Raw genomic sequence first — 20,532 nt, 5'->3', positions numbered from 1 at the left:
CACATTAGATTGGGTAGAGACAAGAGATGGAGGGGAGGGGAGAGGAAGGGGGGATAGATAAGGAAGGGCAGCAAAATAAAAAAGACACTAGTATTACTGTATGTATATACGTGTCTTTATAACCAATGTGATTATGCAACCTGTACACTTGGAAAAATGAGAAATTATACCCCATTTGATTCAAATGTATGATATGTCAAGATCATGGTATTGTCATGCACAACTAATAAAAAAAGAAGAAGGCATGTGCTTGCTGCTATGAAAAGCCATGTTTGCATCCTTCCTGGTTGGGCTCATCCTTGATCATAGATACCTCAACTTAGTGTCTCCTGAACTACCCAGATTCCCACCTATCACTTTCTTTTCCTTAAATCCTTACTTTCTTTTTAACCCACTGCACTTGATCATTGAGATGGCCCTCACCCTTATGTCAGAGCTCACATGATTGTAATTTTGATTCTTTTGTAAGTATTTTTTTTAAATTCCATTCCCTCTTACTAGTATGTAGAAATAAAATAAAAATTGTAATGCAAAAAAAAGAGAAGAAAACAAAGTACATGTATAAAGGCATGAATTGGTGTGAATATACTCTATATTCAAATTTGAAAAATTGTACTCTATGTTTGTAATAAGAATTGTAATGCTTTCTGCTGTCATGTATTTAAAAAAATAAAATCAATAAAACTTGAAAGAAAGAAAGAAAGAAAGAAAGAAAGAAAGAAAGAAAGAAAGAAAGAAAGAAAGAAAGAAAGAAAAGAAAGAAAGGAAGGAAGGAAGGAAAGAAGGAAGGAAGGAAGGAAGGAAGAAAAACTGACTTTCAATGTTGACCTTGAATTTTATGGCCTTGCTGAATTCACTTTTTAACTAAATTGGAATTGACTTTCCTATACATTCTGGGGTGGGAATACAACTACAGTAATTTGCATTATTATAGGGTCATTAGTTTAAAAATTTATTTATCTTTGTCTACTGATGTGCAGTTCTAAGTTTGCAAAATCAGCAATCCTGTGTGAGGAGTTTCTATACATTTTATTCTATTCCTTTAGCATTTTTCTATTTTTGTGAAAGTATTGGCTTCAATTTATGCAGAGTCTAAGTATTTTTTGGCATGTAATAGTATAAGTATGCCAGCTTTGATGTTCTATTGTACTTTATTTCTCTATCTATTTATTTTGTAATTTGAACTGGAATGTTCCCAAAAGCCTTGTATAGCTTGGTTCCCCAACTGGTAACACTATTGGGAGGTGCTGGAAATGAAATTAGATGTCATAATTGGAAACATTAAGTCACCGGGGATATATTCCCCATGTATACACTTAGGTTTATATTTTCTTTTTGTATGCTGAGTTTCTTGTATTTCCACACAAATCTTGGTACATTATATTTTAATTCTTCTCTGTTTTCTGTTTGGGTCTTTGACATTTCTGATGTTATCCGTAAGTCTTTCAGAAATGTGTAGATTACTTTTGAAATATAGGACCATTATAAAATTGTTTTGATTTTTAAATTTCGAATTTCATCCCACTACCATGCTTATTTGTACATTAAAACAAATCTATTCTATAGTTGTCAAATGAATTATTGTCTGTTCATTATATCAGTTACTGAGAGAAGTGTAAGAAAATCTTTGTAATTGTGACTATTTGTATCTTACACTTTCATTGTGTCAAATTGTTACTTTTGTTGCTAATTTTTTTTAAAATTCTTATATGGATACCTGTTTCTCTCTAGTAAAATTACTTGTAATAACAAACTGGATATTTTCAAGTTCATATGTGGTCATTCCACAATATAGGTCTATAATTTTTATTTCTATTAAGCATACATTCTATTTGTTTATTATCTTCTCATGTTTAGTAAGTGTCAGATAGTCTTCACATAAAGTGCAATGATGACTTAATGATAATTTGAGGTTTATATGGATGCTTGTTTTCCCTAGATAGAATTAACATTTGCTTTTGCAGGTATCTGATGTAATGCCATGATCAATTCCAAACATAACTATCCTACCAAGAGTCAGAACATTTGAAGCTTTAGTCTCCATAAGCTTATTTTACCCAGTTCACCATGACAAGTAGTGTTTAGTGCTTCCTAGGGATTTTCAAAGCCTGGAGTTTAAGCATCCTCTAATTCCTGTTTTGCCTCCAATCCCAAACTCCTTAGCCCTCTCAAGAGCAGGTTTAGCTCCTCATGCTCTCAGTAGCTGCTTAAGAATTGAAAGTGAATAGAGGGAAAAAAAGAGGATCAAATGTTATGGTTATCTTTTTACTTTACAATTCGCTTTCAAATCATAGATCTAGAATCTCCACAACATTTCCTTCTTAGCTGATATACAATGCCTTGCAACTAATGTAACGTAGATACTATTACTTCTTTTAGGGAGAGGGTTAATTTGAAGAAATTTATCAGCATTTCCAGAAGCAAATGAATGGGCATATTCTTAATTTAATATGTCATTAATAATCTTAGTTCAAGAGAAAAGATAAACCAAGATTCAAGGTTTATTAATCTCTCCTATTTATTTGTGATTGAACATAAATAAGAAGGAAAGAAATTTTGCTTAGCATTTTCTTTAATCAGTCAATTTTGCTTTAGCAATTTTCTTTAGCCTATGTCAGCACAGCTATAGGTTAGGATAGTTGCAAAAAAATTAAAATATTTAATTTCCCCTGCCTCTGAATTTTTCCTATTCTACTGTACCGTTAAAAAGTACAGTTTAAAGTAAACTTCTGTGACAGAATGTTTTTCAAAAGTAAAGTTATTTTTCTCATTTTCCCCATGAAGCATTCTCACCATTTTTATAATAAATTTTTAAAAGTCTAGCATTTAAAATTTTTACCATATTCATTTCCAGATTAGTCTTTCTCTATAACCCTCAATTCTCTTTAGGCTTAATCTATGATAGACTCCAATACAATGAGGATTTCCTGCATTATGCTTGCCTATGAAATTTTTCCTTTGACACATACTGGAATACTCTCTGACATTTTAAAATTCATGAAAAACTTCATATGCTGCACTGAAAAAACAAAGTGTCAAGAAATGATTAAGTGTGCATCAAATGGACACTGAGCCAACATGAAAATACTCTCACTGACCAGAATTTGAAGAAAGCAAGAGAGGAAGGAAGGACAGAAGGAAGGAAGGAAGGACAGAGGTAGAGAGAGAAAGAGGAAGATTAAAAACCAGAATATAAAGCAAATCTTCAAGAACCTACATTGATATAAATTAATACATGGGAGAGTTGACAAATCTCCATGCAGAAGGATTCTGATTAAGGGGAATATGTAGATACTTTCCCTTGAAGGAGACCATTTAACTCCCATTCATTTAGAGTGAGCTGTACTGTGTGAAATTTTTCCAAATAAGGTAGTAAGGAAGTTACTTCAGAGTAGCTACACTTAGCAAGTACTACCTTAGCCCTGTAATACAGTGATATATTAAGAGGTGATAAGGATGAGAGTTTACTTTTATTGTCTTCCCACCAAACACTCACAGCCCTAAACTAATCATGAGAAAAAAGATTAGACAAGCACAAGTTGGAGACTCTTCCAAAGGCATATGGCTAGTATTCATTAGAATTATCAGTCAGTAAGAACAAGGAAATTCTGAAAAATTCTTAAAGCCTAGGGAGGCTAAACAGATGTAATGCTAAAGGTAATGTGGTATCCTGGATGGACTGCGGAGACAAAAGCAGACATTAAAGTAAACTGACATAATCTGAATCAAGATGGAGTGCATTTAGTAACAGCATGTCAACATTAGAAGATTAGTTGTGGCAAATATATCATAATGAAGTAGGATGATAGCCATAACTGTGTACAGATTATATGAAAACTTTGCATACAATCTATACAACTTTTCTGTATATCTACACCTATTATAAAATAAAAAGCACATTTTTAGAAATATTAGTCTATATTAATATTTCTATAACATAGTTTCTTTAATTATTTTGACAAAACTGTAGAAAAATTTAAAGGGATAGTGAAATATTTGATATTCTTTTAAATAAAAGAATGGAGTGTTTTAAAGTTTCTTAAGAGGCGAGTAATAAAATCTGGCAAATGTTTTAACAGAATGATTTTCAAAAGCCAAGTTCATTATTTACATCTTAGATTACTTTTGTCAGACTAAAATATTTCCATTTAATTGCAATTGCTTGTTTCTCAAGACTTTACTTGAGTCATTTAATTCAGTTTTAATTCCTAACTAATTTGCATATTATTTCCATAAATATACTTAATATGCTAGATGTTGGACATAAAAAGAATTTTAAATATCATGATATCTGACCTCAAGGGTTATATAGGTTAATATAAGAGTAGGCAAGAAACATTATATAACAGGATAGATGACAGATAATCTGAGATATTTATGAAGCACAATATAGAGAGAGTGTAGGAGAAAGAAAATTTTCTTGCAGAAAGAAAGTGGTTTTGGGTTTGAGGCTAAGACATTCATAGTAGGAGTTTGCTCCAGTTGCACAAGTAAAGTATTTTTCTTTTTTGTAATATTGAAAATAAAAATATTTTCCTAACTATACATAAAATTTTCACATTATAGAATATTAAACACAAACGTATAAAAATTGATATTGCCCAAATATGGACATTATGTTAACATACATTTTTTTTTTTGTATAGGGGATTGAACCCAACAGCACTTAATCACTGAGCAACATCTCCAGCCCTTTTTCGTTTTTATATTTTATTTAGAAATAAGGTCTTGCTGAGTTGCTTAAGGCCTCGCTAAGTTTCTGAGGCTGACTTTGAACTCATGATCCTCCTGCCTCCCGAGCTGCTGGGATTACAGTCATGCAATACCATGCTCAGCTTAATATACATATTTTTAAATATTGTTCCAGGAACTGTCAGCAATTCTAACACACTAGAACATATATGCAGTGCAACATTGTCTAACCATTTACCATACTATAATATATTGGTTTAATTTTCATGCCATTAATATATTCAAGATAAGAAATTACTGGCAAAGGCAATGTTATGACCAAAAGCAAAGAGACATCTTAGAGAATGTTTTATTCTGGAAATTACTAGTCATTAAGTATACTTGGTAACCTAAGGCTAAGTCAAAAACAGGAATAAAATATATGAGTGCTCAGTATGATTTTTGTCATGACACTTGTACCAAAATGTTAGAACTTGAACTTTCAGAAACAAAGAGTCATTTGAGAATGTTTATAAGGTGATGAGAAAGGTGATTTACTTTTGTTATTTTGCTTTTGTTTTGTTCTTACTGAAAACTTGTATCTCTAGACTAATCATGAGAAAAATACTGCAGGATCCCAAGTTGGGGGCATTTCATAAGGTGCTGCCAAAGGTATGATATCTGTTACCAGAATGCTATGACTTGAGCTTTAAGCAGTGAAGATTCACTGGAGGGACATGTGTGCATACATTTATAAATTCTCTTCTCCTGCATCCTAATTAGTAACATATTATGTGTGTGTGTGTGTGTGTGTATAATATGTATGATGATTTATATATATGAGCTATATATACACTCATATAAATTGCCAATAGTGATGAATTACTGATCCTAGAATACTATATTTGTATACTCACCTCTCATTGGGCCCAAGGAACTAATACATTTTGAAATATATAAGCATATATGTGTGTAAAACTTTACAAATGTAAAATCCTTTACACCTAGTAAGTTCTCAATAAATATGAACCAAGAAAAGACTGAAATAAAACAGACTAGCACTGCCATGTTGTTAGCTTATATAAATCTCCTTAACAGTAAAAATGTACATCATTTTATCTACTTTTGACCTTTAAACACTAGAATATTCTTCACTTTATGTTTTTATTAGAATTACATGTTTTTAACCAGCAATATAAGATATGAGGCAATAAATTTCTTCACTAACCTTAAATAGATCCAGAATATTACTTGGCACAATGCAGACAGTTTGAAGAATTTGGAAGAATAACTAGATTTTAAATAATGAGATTCAAAAACCCTAGTAGTAAAAACATTTATGAACAATGTTTAATAGAAACTGATGATGCCATTTGGAATACACATTTTGCACTTGGCATCTCTCTATTCATGTCAGCAATTTGAATTATCAAGCTTAAACAAGGTTCATAGAAGCTGGAATGCAATTGCTCAGTGAATTGTTATATTGAATAAATCAGCAATATTTCAGGATTCTTCACAAATTACTAGCTGAAGGAAATAATCTTCACATAAGGAATAGGGGCGTTCCATTTAGTCACCAGTTTTCTCAGTGATTTTTTTTCACCCCTTTTTGAAAACACTGGGGATTCAATTTTCTTCCTGCCTAAACTTTGATTCTTTGGGACATATTCTGGCAATAAAAAAATACTCCTAGGACCTTTATCTCTAATATGGCTGTAATTCTCGAATCAATAAGCAAGGAACCCCCATTGAAGTACAAAAGAAAGAGAACTTTGCTGTTTTACAGCATTGATATTTTAGGGTCTTGAATAGATTATTACCAAAAACATGTCTCTTTGACTTAGGATGCAGACAACAGGCAGGCAAAAATCAATCCAACCAACAAAACAATGAAATTTGGAAAGATACAATCCAAAATATACTAAGCATAGCATGTTTGGCAAACATTTTACATATGATAGAGTAAAAGACGGATTCATTCAGCACAAATTTTGCCTATAAAAATGTATAAGATATAAACTATATGTAATTAATTTTTGTTCTTGAGAAAATTTTGAAAAAGCAAAAAACCTTGACCTAGCAAGTTTTTTGTCGTTGTTTTTGTTTGTTTATTTGTTTTGCATATCAAGGATTGAACTCTGGGTGCTTAACCAGTGAACCGCAACCCCAGTCCTTTTTATTTTTTATTTTGAGACTGTGTATCATCAAGTTGCCCAGGGCCTCACTAAGTTGGTGAGGCTGGCTTTGAACTTGTGATCTTCCTGCCTCAGTCTCCAGAGCTGGTGGAATTATAGGCTTACACCACTGCATCCTGCTTGACCTAGCAAGATTTTACAAAAAATCTATAAACTTGGAAAATAAAACTATTAGCAAGTAGCAAGTAATACATTCGGAAGGATCATTTCAAGCTTAAACAGTAAATGACAAAACTGAGAAATGTCTTAAATGATTTTAAGCTATTCAAACTGAATATAAAGTTAAGGATATGGATGTTACAGCCATTGTAAAGACAGTTTTAAATAAAAAAATATATTACATTTGGATATATTTAATTATGTACAAATAAAGGCACATTAAAGGATATGGTAAACAGTTGGATCTTTCAAATTAGTGAATTGGCAGTGCAAGATTTTGCAGGCAATACTCATTTTTTAGTGTCTTCGGCTTAATTCACTACTTCTTAAAGAACTCTGGTTGCTTTTAATGAAGAATATACTTAAAGATTTGTGTTCTTTTCCAACTTGTGTATTTCCTTATATGAATTATGGACCACAGTCCTCTATTTTAGTACCACTCATTATTCCAGCTGCCTGGTGTTTGCTTGTGGGCTAGATGAAGAAGCCAGTTAGATTGGTTGGAAAGGGAGCATAACACTTAGGAACCTGTGAGTAAAAAGCCGGCCAACGCAAGGTAAGGCACCAGGTGACTATAAAGAGAAAAGTGAGCATGTGGAAAAATGCTCTAAATTGAGAGATGAGTCATGCAGATAAATAGAAGCAGTTTTATGTGGACAAGCAAAAGCAAAATGGTTTCTGCTCACAGTGGTGCTCATGTTAGCATCTATAGACTTTCCAGAATTAAGTGGGAAAGAAAAATCCAAATAATATCTCTACTATATTTTAGATATTAATAAATTTGGGTTATAGTTTTTCATTCATTCTCTTTTGCCTTTTTATTTTTTAAAAAATCAGTATTTTTTTTAAAAAAATAAAATGAGTAAGTATGACAATTTTGCTTCAACTAAACTCTCCAAGTGTTCACATAATATGTAGCCAAAAGAGAAATAAATGCATATTTAGAAATAAATTTTATAAAAATTCAATGATGGATGAAGTTTATTTTTTCCATTTAAGGAGGAAAGAAAGTAACAAATAAATAGTATTAAATTATTCTTTCGTTCATTGATTGAGTAAATACTTATTAAACACAGGCTGTTTGTTCTAATCACTATAAGTAGGTTCAAAAACTTTCCTGAGGAGACATTCTAGTTGGTACTTGGGATGAAAAGTAAATATGTTGCTTTCAAAGATAATCAGTGATTTATATCAGAAGAAAGCAGAAAAGAAGGCTAAATGATTTTTCAGAGGTTGTCAGGTCACAAAAAAAATATGGACAGATAAATTATTCTTATACTTAGAGAACAGAGCATCCAGGACAATGGATGACACATATCACAATTGTCAAAGTTGCTGGAGCAAAGTGAAGTACAGGAAAGACTGTAGAAGCTAAGATCAGAGTAGTAAGTGGCAGGGAGCTAGATTAAAAAGAGACTTTAGATTATCTTTGGATGTTAACTTTCAGAGAATAAGGAGCCATTGATGATTATAGACCAATGGAATTAAAGGATCCACTTCCATTCTTGCAAGAGCCCTTCAGCTAGTGTGCAGCAGGATAAAGAGGCAAAAAGACCAATGATAAAAATAATAGTGTTTAAACTGTCTTCAATATTCTAACTAAAGTGGCTATCAATTAGCAAGTAGGGTTTATTAAGAAGAAAGGAGTCTAAGAAAGAGATGTAATTTGTGTACTAGGACGACAAGACATTTTAAAGATGATAAGTCAAGTATATTACGTTGAAGCAGAAATTCTAAGAACACAAAGCTCAAGATTCTAGTTAGAGAAGTCCATTTAGATATTATTTGCACAATTTGTTAGATAACTTTTAAATTAGTACAGTTAAATGATATTACCTAGGAGGTTGTGGGAATGATGTACAAGAAGATAAAGAAAGAAGGAGCATGACAGACAGGTATAGAAGGATCAGTTGAAGAATTATTTCCTGAAGTGAAGCTTGGGTCATACAACATTTTGAAAACAGGAGGAAAAAAAAAGAAAGCCTCTTATTAACAAATAAGAAGTAGAAAGTGTTTTAAGATAGAAAGGTTTCATGTATCAAATATCACTGATAATTTAAGCTACATCAGACATGACAATGGACTATTGATTTTAGGAATGTTTAAGTCATGTGCAGGCTCAGTGGTTTGATTGGGGAGGATATATCTGGAGTGACATCAAAGGGAAGTAGCCAGGTGAAGAAGACACAAGGTGGGTACCGTCAAATTTATATATATATATATATATATATATATATATATATGTATTTGTTTGTGGGCCTTATCTCTTTAGAAAAGCAGAGAAATTAGAAGGTACATAGTTGAAGATGTGTGATTAAGAATGTTCTTATAATACAAAGGTTCATGTATGTTTGTATACTGATGGGATTAATCAAATACAAAGAGACTTCTGGGCCAAAAACAGGATAAGGCAGAAATTATTGATTTGAAGTCCTTTATTTGAATGAAGGATAATGAAGGGAAGTATACTAGATTTAACTTACATTTAGGATTGCAGATAAAAGTGAATTCAGGTAGGTTAATGTGAGGTAAGAAGTAGAATTAGACAAACAGGTGGAAGGACATAAAGAGTAAAATAATAAAATATATGCTATTGGTAAAGGCATGAGAGTTGACGGGGCTGTGAAAATTCATACAAAACACATATTTTAAAATTTTTACTAGTTGTTGATAGACATTTATTTATTCATATGTGGTGCTGAGAATCAAACCCAGTACCTCCCACCTGCTAGGCAAGTGCTTTACCACTCAGACATAACCCCAGCCTGAAAAACACATTTTGATTGATTCATTGTAGCATTAAACAACAATTGGCTCCTGTACTAGAGTTACCCAGCTACATAGCTGCAGAGGTTAGCTCCTGGTACAGTGGCAATTTATTGGAGATGGACTACTATGGGAATATCATAGACATATATTTTTCAAGGAGTGGAATATGTGATATTGAGAAAACAAAGCGCTAAAGTTATTTAAAGTGTCAATTTGTATTGTTTGGCTCTTGCAGTGTCTTGCTGGGAAAGGTCCAGTAGAAGTTAACTGAAGGAGAGACTGGATCAAGAAACAGAGTGCATGGAATACTAGTGAATAAAATAAAGCAACAGGTTCAATACAAATAATGAAGCCATTAAGCTGATATTTCTTATTCCATCCTAGAGAGTATATAGAGAGAATATAGAGATACTAGATTATTAACAAAGTTTTAATTTATATATTCACATGCCTACAACTAATCCCTAAATCCTAAATTACCTAAATTTTGTTCAACTATAACTAAGCATTTAGTTTTTAAAATGTACCCAATTCCACACATAAAACTCCTTTTTATTTTATTATCAGTTTTTGTGTGTGTGTGTGTGTGTGTGTGTGTGTGTTTGTGTGTGGGAGGGTAATCTTCCTTTTCTTTGGATTTTCATTGATCTACAATTTATTTTCAAAGATGGATGCAAGGAATCTGGAGATCAACAGATTATCCAATTATCCACTCCAGTTGTAGAAATGGATAATGAGTAGTTGCAAAATACTATGGATTGCTAATTCTTATGAATTTTATAGTTAGAATGGTGATATTTTTTGTTGTGTGCATTTTAACATGATGAAAACTTTAAAGGAATTCCATATACTAATTTCAGTGTAAATAAAAATGAGTCTTTAAAATACTTGGTGTATGCAAATTATTGAAGGCTATTTAATCTATTAAATGTTATTAAATATATACAAGTATTTGCTAATATGCTTTGTTTAGCTATTACAAAAATATTTTTGGAATTTTTGTATCAGTATAATAAATCCTCATGATTCTTCTCAGCCAAGAAATTCACTCTGCTCCAGACAAATCACATGAAAATTACACAGGTACTTCAAAGCCACCAGTTCTCTAACATATTTTTTTCTTGTTCTGGAACATCTTTTTCTCTACTGTTCCCTAATTCATTTGGACATACTCTCATTCTTCCAAGATCAAAGCCTACAATGTGTGGTATATGTTGTTGTCATATAATATTAGCTAAGACTCTTGAGTTCTCTTTTAGAAGAGACTTTCTTCTGCCTGATCTAACTGGAGCCATTTTTTTTTTCAGTGATGTAAGTTATTATCTCAAAATACGTTACATGTACTGTCTTCTTCCAAAACTTTCAATGCATCTTGTTTAGAAAATAAACTCATGCCTTGATATTAAAATCACATTCTGCGAGAGCTCAAGATGGCGGCGAAGGGAGTGCATCACCCCAGTGCGCCGCATCACTGAGCCAGTGAATGAAGATAGGAAACGGCTGAAGGATATCTTGTTGGGAATTTCCAGTGAAATTGAGGCGCTACAGAATCTAATAGACAGGTTTCCATCGTGCGAGGTTCGGCAGTGGGAGCTCCATTTCTCCGCACGGAGGATCGCATAGCCTGATTGCTCCGCGGCGGGTTGTCTGCGGCGCGCGCTGGGGATCGGCAGGGAGCCGGAGCGGGAGAACAGCGAGGAGAGGGAGAACAGCGATACGGATTCGGGGGGCCCCTGCCAGTGATACATCGGCAGCGCTTGGTGCGGAGTTCCGGCTTGAGACAGAGGAGAGAAGCGGCGGTTCCAGTCACCGGTCTGACCACGGAGGACGGCGGCCTCCATCTTGGAGAGATGATGTAATCATCCCATTGTTCTGCTGATCTCAGCTCATTCAGCTACGGAACAGGTGAATTCAGGCTGGTATTTGCCTGCGTCTAGCAGACAGATTTCTTGCTCAGGATCGGGACTAGGGATCCTGTGGAGAATACTCTTGAAGGCTCGTGCCTGGCAAGGCGTGCGCCGGGCACTGAGCACCGGGACTTGGGTTCCCGGGACTTGGGTTCCCAGGGCTAACCGGGCCCAGGTCTGAGGAATCTGCGGAGACTGCCTGTGAAGGCGAGCTCCGAGTGGAGCGTGTGCTGAGCTTGGGGCGACTGGGTTCTGACTCCCGAGACAGTTTTGGCCTGGGGCTGGGGAACCCCGGGGGTCGCTCGCTGGGGCCAGCTCCCAGCGGAGAGAGTGTATCCGGATCGGAAAGGCGGGGTTCTTGCTACCTAAGCTGCTTTGGCCCAAGGCTAGGGAACCAGCGGTGACTGCTTCTCGGCCAGGGTCCTGCTGGGTGCTGTGGGGGCAGAGTGGAGCTTCCACCTGCGCCCAGAGCAGGCCAAGTGACCCGCCGGCGTGGTACCATGAAACCCCAAATGCAGCTGGTGCTGAAGAGAGAAGCCGCCCACGCTTAGAATAGGACCAGCGACCCACTGGCAAGACAGGCCAGGTAGCTTGCCAACGTGGTGGACACGTAACACTGAGGCAGTCGCGTCACACTGGTTGGAGTGGGGGTGGAGCAGGGTTGCCGCTCGGGTCCGGAGGGGGCTCAGCGACCCGTTGGAGAGGTAGTCAGGTACCCCCATTGGGAGTGGGGGCTGTGCAGAACTGCGACCCACCGGCCTAGAGGTCTGCCAGCGTGGTAGACACGTCACACCAATTGGAGTGGGGGCACAGCAGAGCCGCCACCCACATCCAGATCAGGACCAACGACCCCAGGGTGTGGTAGTTACGTTACCACAATTGGAGTGGGGTCAGAGCAGAACAGCCACCAGTGCCTGCAGTGGGGGCAGACCTGCGACCAATTAGCGTGGTAGACAGACCACCCTAATTAGGGGAGGAGCACAGCCACTACCCGCCCTGCAAGGGAGACTTCCCAACTATACAAGAGCAATATAAATAAATAGGAGGTAAATTTCAAAAACACAACAGTTGCACCAAGCAGGAAGAAACGCGAGCAGTATGAAAAGACAAGGAAAGAAAGGTCCACAAGCAATGCAGGTCAACTCAACTTTAGAAGAGGTAATAGCTGCAACAGACGGAATGTCAGATAAAGAGTACAGGATATATATGCTTCAGATGATCTGGAGTCTCAAGGAAGACATGAGACAGCAAAATCAGACAATGAAAGATCACATTGACAAACAAATCCAGGAAGTAAAAGATCAATTTCACAGGGAGATAGAGGTAATAAAAAACAAACAAATTGAAATCCTGGAAATGCAGGAATCATTAAACCAACTTAAAAACTCAATTGAGAATACTAACAGCAGATTAGATCACTTAGAAGAGAGAACATCAGACAATGAAGACAAAGTATTTCAACTGGAAAAGAACATAGACAGCTCAGCAAGTCTGCTAAGAAACCATGAGCAGAACATCCAAGAATTATGGGACAATATCAAAAGACCAAATTTAAGAGTCATTGGGATACAGGAAGGCACAGAGCTCCAAACTAAAGGAATAAACAGACTATTCAGTGAGATTATACAAGAAAACTTCCCAGACTTGAAGAATGAGACAGAATCACAAATCCTAGAAGCCTACAGGACGCCGAATGTGCAAAATCATAAGAGATCCACACCTAGACACATTATAATGAAGATGTCCAACATACAGAATAAGGAGAGAATTTTAAAAGCTGCAAGAGAAAGAAAGCAGATTACATTTAGGGGCAAACCAATCAGGATAACAGCTGATCTCTCAACACAGACCCTGAAAGCTAGAAGATCCTGGAATAACATATTTCAAACACTGAAAGAAAATGGGTTCCAACCAAGAATCGTGTATCCGGCGAAATTAAGCTTCAGGATAGAAGATGAAATTAAAACCTTCCATGATAAACAAAAGTTAAAAGAATTCGCAGCTAGAAAACCATCTCTTCAAAAAATCCTTGGCAAAACATTACAGGAAGAGGAAATGGAAAATAACACTGAAAACCAACAATGGGAGATAGGACAGTAAAAGGGGAAAAATAGTCAAAGAGGATAACAAATCAGGTTTAGAAACATCAATAAACAAATATGGCTAGAAGAACAAATCATATCTCAATAATAACCCTAAATGTTAATGGCTTAAATTCACCAATTAAGAGACACAGGCTAGTAGAATGGATCACAAAAGAAGACCCAACAATATGCTGCCTACAGGAGACGCATCTGATAGAAAAAGATATTCATAGACTGAAGGTGAAAGGTTGGGAAAAATCATACCACTCATATGGAATGCGGAAACAAGCAGGAGTGTCCATACTCATATCTAATAAAATAGATTTCAAACCAAAGTTAATCAAAAGGGATAAAGAAGGACACTTCATACTGCTCAAGGGAACCATACACCAACAAGACATAACAATCATAAATATATATGCCCCAAATAATGGTGCAGCTGTGTTCATCAAGCAAACTCTTCTCAAGTTCAAGAGTCTAATAGATCACCATACAATAATCATGGGAGACTTCAACACACCTCTCTCACCATTGGACAGTTCTTACAAACAAAAGTTAAATAAGGAAACTATAGAACTCAATAACACAATTAACAACCTAGACTTAATTGAAATATATAGACTATACCACCCAACATCAAGTAGTTACACCTTTTTCTCAGCAGCACATGGAACCTTCTCAAAAATAGACCATACATTATGTCACAGGGCAACTCTTAGACAATATAAAGGGGTAGAGATAATACCATGCATCTTATCTGATCATAATGGAATAAAACTGAAAATCAACGATAAAAGAATGAAGGAAAAATCAAGCATCACTTGGAGAATGAACAATAGGTTGCTGAATGATCAATGGGTTTTAGAAGACATCAAGGAGGAAATTAAAAAATTCCTAGAGTTAAATGAAAACACAGACACAACATATCGGAATCTATGGGACACATTGAAAGCAGTTCTAAGAGGAAAATTCATTGCTTGGAGTTCATTCCTCAAAAAAAGAAAAAACCAACAAATAAATGATCTCATACTTCATCTCAAAATCCTAGAAAAAGAAGAGCAAAACAACAGCAAAAGAAGTAGAAGGCAAGAAATAATTAAAATCAGAGCTGAAATAAATGAAATTGAAACAAAAGAAACAATTGAAAAAATTGACAGGACTAAAAGTTGGTTCTTTGAAAAAATAAATAAAATTGACAGACCCTTAGCCATGCTAACGAAGAGAAGAAGAGAGAGAACTCAAATTACTAACATACGGGATGAAAAAGGTAATATCACAACAGACACTTCAGAAATACAGAAGATAATCAGAAATTATTTTGAATCCTTATACTCCAATAAAATAGAAGATAGTGAAGGCATAGATAAATTCCTTAAGGCTTATGACCTGCCCAGATTGAGTCAGGAGGATATAGACAACCTAAACAGACCAATAACAATAGAGGAAATAGAAGAAACCATCAAAAGATTACCAACTAAGAAAAGCCCAGGACCGGATGGGTATACAGCAGAGTTTTACAAAACCTTTAAAGAGGAACTAACACCAATACTTTTCAAGCTATTTCAGGAAATAGAAAAAGAGGGAGAACTTCCAAATTCATTCTACGAGGCCAACATCACCCTGACTCCGAAACCAGACAAAGACACTTCAAAGAAAGAAAACTACAGACCAATATCTCTAATGAACCTTGACGCAAAAATCCTCAATAAAATTCTGGCGAATCGGATTCAAATACATATCAAAAAAATTATACATCATGATCAAGTAGGATTCATCCCTGGGATGCAAGGCTGGTTCAATATACGGAAATCAATAAATGTTATTCACCACATCAATAGACTTAAAAATAAGAACCATATGATCATCTCGATAGATGCAGAAAAAGCATTCGACAAAGTACAGCATCCCTTTATGTTCAAAACTCTAGAAAAATTAGGGATAACTGGAACATACCTCAACATTGTAAAAGCAATCTACGATAAGCCACAGGCCAGCATCATTCTGAATGGAGAAAAATTGAAGGCATTCCCTCTAAGATCTGGTACAAGACAGGGATGCCCTCTCTCACCACTTCTGTTCAACATAGTCCTCGAAACACTGGCCAGAGCAATTAGACAGACAAAAGAAATTAAAGGCATAAAAATAGGAAAAGAAGAACTTAAATTATCACTATTTGCAGATGATATGATCCTATACCTAGCAGACCCAAAAGGGTCTACAAAGAAGCTATTAGAGCTAATAAATGAATTCAGCAAAGTGGCAGGATATAAGATCAACACGCATAAATCAAAGGCATTCCTGTATATCAGTGACAAATCCTCTGAAACGGAAATGAGGACAACTACTCCATTCACAATATCCCCCCAAAAAATAAAATACTTGGGAATCAACCTAACAAAAGAGGTGAAAGATTTATATAATGAAAATTATAGAACCCTAAAGAAAGATATAGAAGAAGACCTTAGAAGATGGAAAAATATACCCTGCTCATGGATAGGTAGAACTAACATCATCAAAATGGCGATATTACCAAAAGTTCTCTATAAGTTCAATGCAATGCCAATCAAAATCCCAATGGAATTTCTTGTAGAAATAGATAAAAGAATCATGAAATTCATATGGAATAATAAAAGACCCAGAATAGCAAAAACAATGCTAAGCAGGAAGAGTGAATCAGGTGGTATAGCGATACCAGACTTCAAACTATACTACAGAGCAATAGTAACAAAAACAGCATGGTACTGGTACCAAAACAGGTGGGTGGACCAATGGTACAGAATAGAGGACACAGAAACCAATCCACAAAACTACAACTATCTTATATTTGATAAAGGGGCTAAAAGCATGCAATGGAGGAAGGATAGCATCTTCAACAAATGGTGCTGGGAAAACTGGAAATCCATTTGCATCAAAATGAATCTGAACCCCTATCTCTCACCATGCACAAAAGTTAACTCAAAATGGATTAAGGAGCTTGATATTAAATCAGAGACTTGGCATCTGATAGAAGAAAAAGTTGGTTATGATCTACATACTGTGGGATCGGGCCCCAAATTCCTCAATAGGACACCCATAGCGCAAGAGTTAACAACTAGAATCAACAAATGGGACTTACTCAAACTAAAAAGTTTTTTCTCAGCAAAAGAAACAATAAGAGAGATAAACAGGGAGCCTACATCCTGGGAACAAATCTTTAATCCACACACTTCAGATAGAGCCCTAATAACCAGAATATACAAAGAACTCAAAAAATTAGACAATAAGATAACAAATAACCCAATCAATAAATGGGCCAAGGACCTGAACAGACAGTTCTCAGAGGAGGACATACAATCAATCAATAAGTACATGAAAAAATGCTCACCATCGCTAGCAGTTAGAGAAATGCAAATCAAAACTACCCTAAGATACCACCTCACTCCAGTAAGATTGGCAGCCATTAGGAAGTCAAACAACAATAAGTGCTGGAGAGGATGCGGGGAAAAGGGCACTCTTGTTCATTGCTGGTGGGACTGCAAATTGGTGCAGCCAATTTGGAAAGCAGTATGGAGATTTCTTGGAAAGCTGGGAATGGAACCACCATTTGACCCAGCTATTCCCCTTCTCGGTCTATTTCCTAAAGACCTAATAAGAGCATGTTACAGAGACACTGCTACAACGATGTTCATAGCAGCACAATTCACTATAGCAAGATTATGGAATCAGCCTAGATGCCCTTCAATAGATGAATGGATAAAAAAAATGTGGCATTTATACACAATGGAGTATTACTCTGCATTAAGGAACGACAAAATCATAGAATTTGGAGGGAAATGGATGGCATTAGAGCAGATTATGCTAAGTGAAGCTAGTCAATCGTTAAAAAACAAATACCAAATGACCCCTTTGATATAAGGGGAGTAAACAAGGACAGGGTAAGGACGAAGAGCTTGAGAAGAAGATTTACATTAAACAGGGATGAGAAAAGGGGAGGGGAGGGGAGGGGAGGGGAGGGGGGATAGTAGAGAATAGGACAGACAGCAGAATACATCAGACACTAGAAAGGCAATATGTCAATCAGTGGAAGGGTAACTGATGTGAAACAGCAATCTGTATACGGGGTAAAGTTGGGAGTTCATAACCCACTTGAATCAAACTGTGAAAGATGATGTATTAAGAACTGTGTAATGTTTTGAACGACCAACAATAAAAAAAAAAAAAGATAAAAAAAAAAAAATAAAAAAAAAATAAAATCACATTCTGTAATCTATTTTACTAAAATCATCACTTAATTAAGTGTACATTTCTAAGTCTTAAATACTCTTAGCCACTTCGAATTCATGAAATGTCACTCTCTATTTTATTTGTATTCATTTGTGTCCTGTCAATCTTGAATGGCCTTTCATGCACTTAACGCTTGCTAAATCTTCTCTCATTCTACACAGAGTGATTGATTGCTTTCCACACCGACTGCCTAGGCTCAAGTCTTGGTGTTTTTTTTTCCCTTGTCTGTAAAATAAAGAAAATAATAGTTATTATTTCAGAGGAATGTTGTAAGTAATCAATAACTTAATATACAAAAAATATAAAACCAGGCACAGTGGCGAATGCCTATAATCCCAGTGATTCAAGAGGCAGGGGCAGAAGAGGATCATAAGTACCAGGCAAGGTCTCTTAGAGAGACCCTGCCTCAAAATCAAAAATAAAAAGGTCTGGGTTGTAGTTCAGTGGTAAAGTACCCATGCACTCAATTCTGAGTGACAAAAAAGTAAAAAGATACATATTTTTTCTAAACACACACACACACATTTAATGCCTGTTATATAGTAAGGGCTGAATTTATTAGTATAGTTTCTGCTGCTATTTGTTGTTATTATTTTTTATTATAATTATTATTTTTATGAAAATTTCAATACTGCACTCTCTGAAGATTTTCTCTATCCACAAAATATGAAAATATAAATTAATAGCATTTTCTGATATTTCTAATAGGCATCATTATATTAACTGATTTAATGAATTTTAAGAATGCTTATTAAACATTTCAACATTCCTGAAGATAGAATGCATCATTCAGTGCATGATATTTACAAATTCATGTTGGCATACTTTGAAACCAAACATTTGCTTCTTTAGTCATGTAGGCATACCAGCAACCTGAGATCAATTTCATTAAATTCTCTGCTTGAGACTTTTTTGACCAAACTAGAATGAAAACCTTAGAAAGTAATTCATTATAGTTTGAATTGTCAGGAAAATAATTACTTTCCTCCACCAAGTATCAAGGATGAGACTTGGATTTCTTTTGGTCCTTTTCTAATGTACTTTAATTTTTTGTTTACCTTTGCACTGTTGATATGACCCTATTGAGGGTCAACTTTCAGTGGGAGTCTCTATTTTACTTATCTTGGGCAATTTTTCCTAAAAGTATATAAAATTACCAAAATAATGGCACATCTTATAATCTGCTGCATTTTATTTTGATGAAAAATGGAAGTAAGCACTTGTATAGCATTTAATATTCATAGATCAAAATAATCTTTTATGTGTTGTGTGTGTATATATATATATGTATATATATGTGTGTGTGTGTGTGTGTGTATCCTCTAAATGTGTTTTATTCCTTTAATACTTTGATATTTTTCTTGTCCTACAAAAACTTGCAAATGCTTGTGTATGTAGATTTTATAAAAATAATAGCATTAAATTATGCATAGAAAGACAAGTATTACATGTTTCCATCCATAGGAGGAATCTAGAAAAAAATTGACATAAAAGTAGAAGGAGACTATTAGAGAAGAGCCTGGATACCAGAGGGACGTGGGTGAGAGTAAGGGAGGGCAGTGAGCATGTGGACATGATCAATTTATCTTATATGCATGCACCAATAGGCCACAATAAAACACATCAACTCTGTATAGTTAACATGTAACAGTAACAATTAGTAATTTTATATTTAATTTAAAAATTACTTTATATTTAAGAACTAAAGTAAAATTTATTTAATACTAATATAACTTTTAATGTAAATATTTTACTGAATAGGAATAGTTTTTAGAAGAGAAGTGAAAATAAAACAAAGAAGAAAATAATTCATAAGTAACAACTTACAATAAAGTAACTGACCAAGACTATAATTTTACTTTCCCTTTTGTTCAATGTATAATTTTGCATAATGATTTAAAATATTTAAAATATGGACTGTATTCTATTGAAATTGGTTTTTAAAAGTGTGCTTTGTAGAACATGACTATATAAACTGCTACTGCTGTGAAAAATTGTAGCATGAGGTTTTGTAAAAAATCCTTAAAGAAAAGCTCAATCTCTTCTTTGATCTTACCATAATCATTAAACATGTCTACTTTTTCAGTTTTTTTATTAGTTTTAAAACAGAATGAATTTTTCTATCCACAGAGAGATAGAAAAATTCTATCTTTAAAAAAAATGTATGAAAAAATATTCCAATGTCAAGAATGGACTCTTTGAAAATAAACACTTAAAACTTGAAACAGAAATTTCAATACAATGATGGAAAAATTAAAAAGGAAAACTAGAATGAAACTATAATTCTAAATGAGCATTCCAAGTCATTCTGCCACATTCTGTAGATGGTCTCCTTCCACCTCTATGATCAACTGTTTCTTGCTCACCTGCCTTTTCTACAGAAACTACAAATGCTAAAACTAAGATCTCCGACCCCTCACTGATAGGATGAAGATGCAGGAGCACAGAGAAGAAGGAAGGCTGTGTTCTGATGATGGGGCT

This window comes from Ictidomys tridecemlineatus, chromosome 3 (genome assembly GCF_052094955.1).
Source record: "Ictidomys tridecemlineatus isolate mIctTri1 chromosome 3, mIctTri1.hap1, whole genome shotgun sequence".
In the NCBI taxonomy this organism is placed as follows: domain Eukaryota; kingdom Metazoa; phylum Chordata; class Mammalia; order Rodentia; family Sciuridae; genus Ictidomys; species Ictidomys tridecemlineatus.
The sequence above is the reverse complement of the archived record's forward strand: the minus strand, read 5'-3'. Positions refer to the sequence as shown.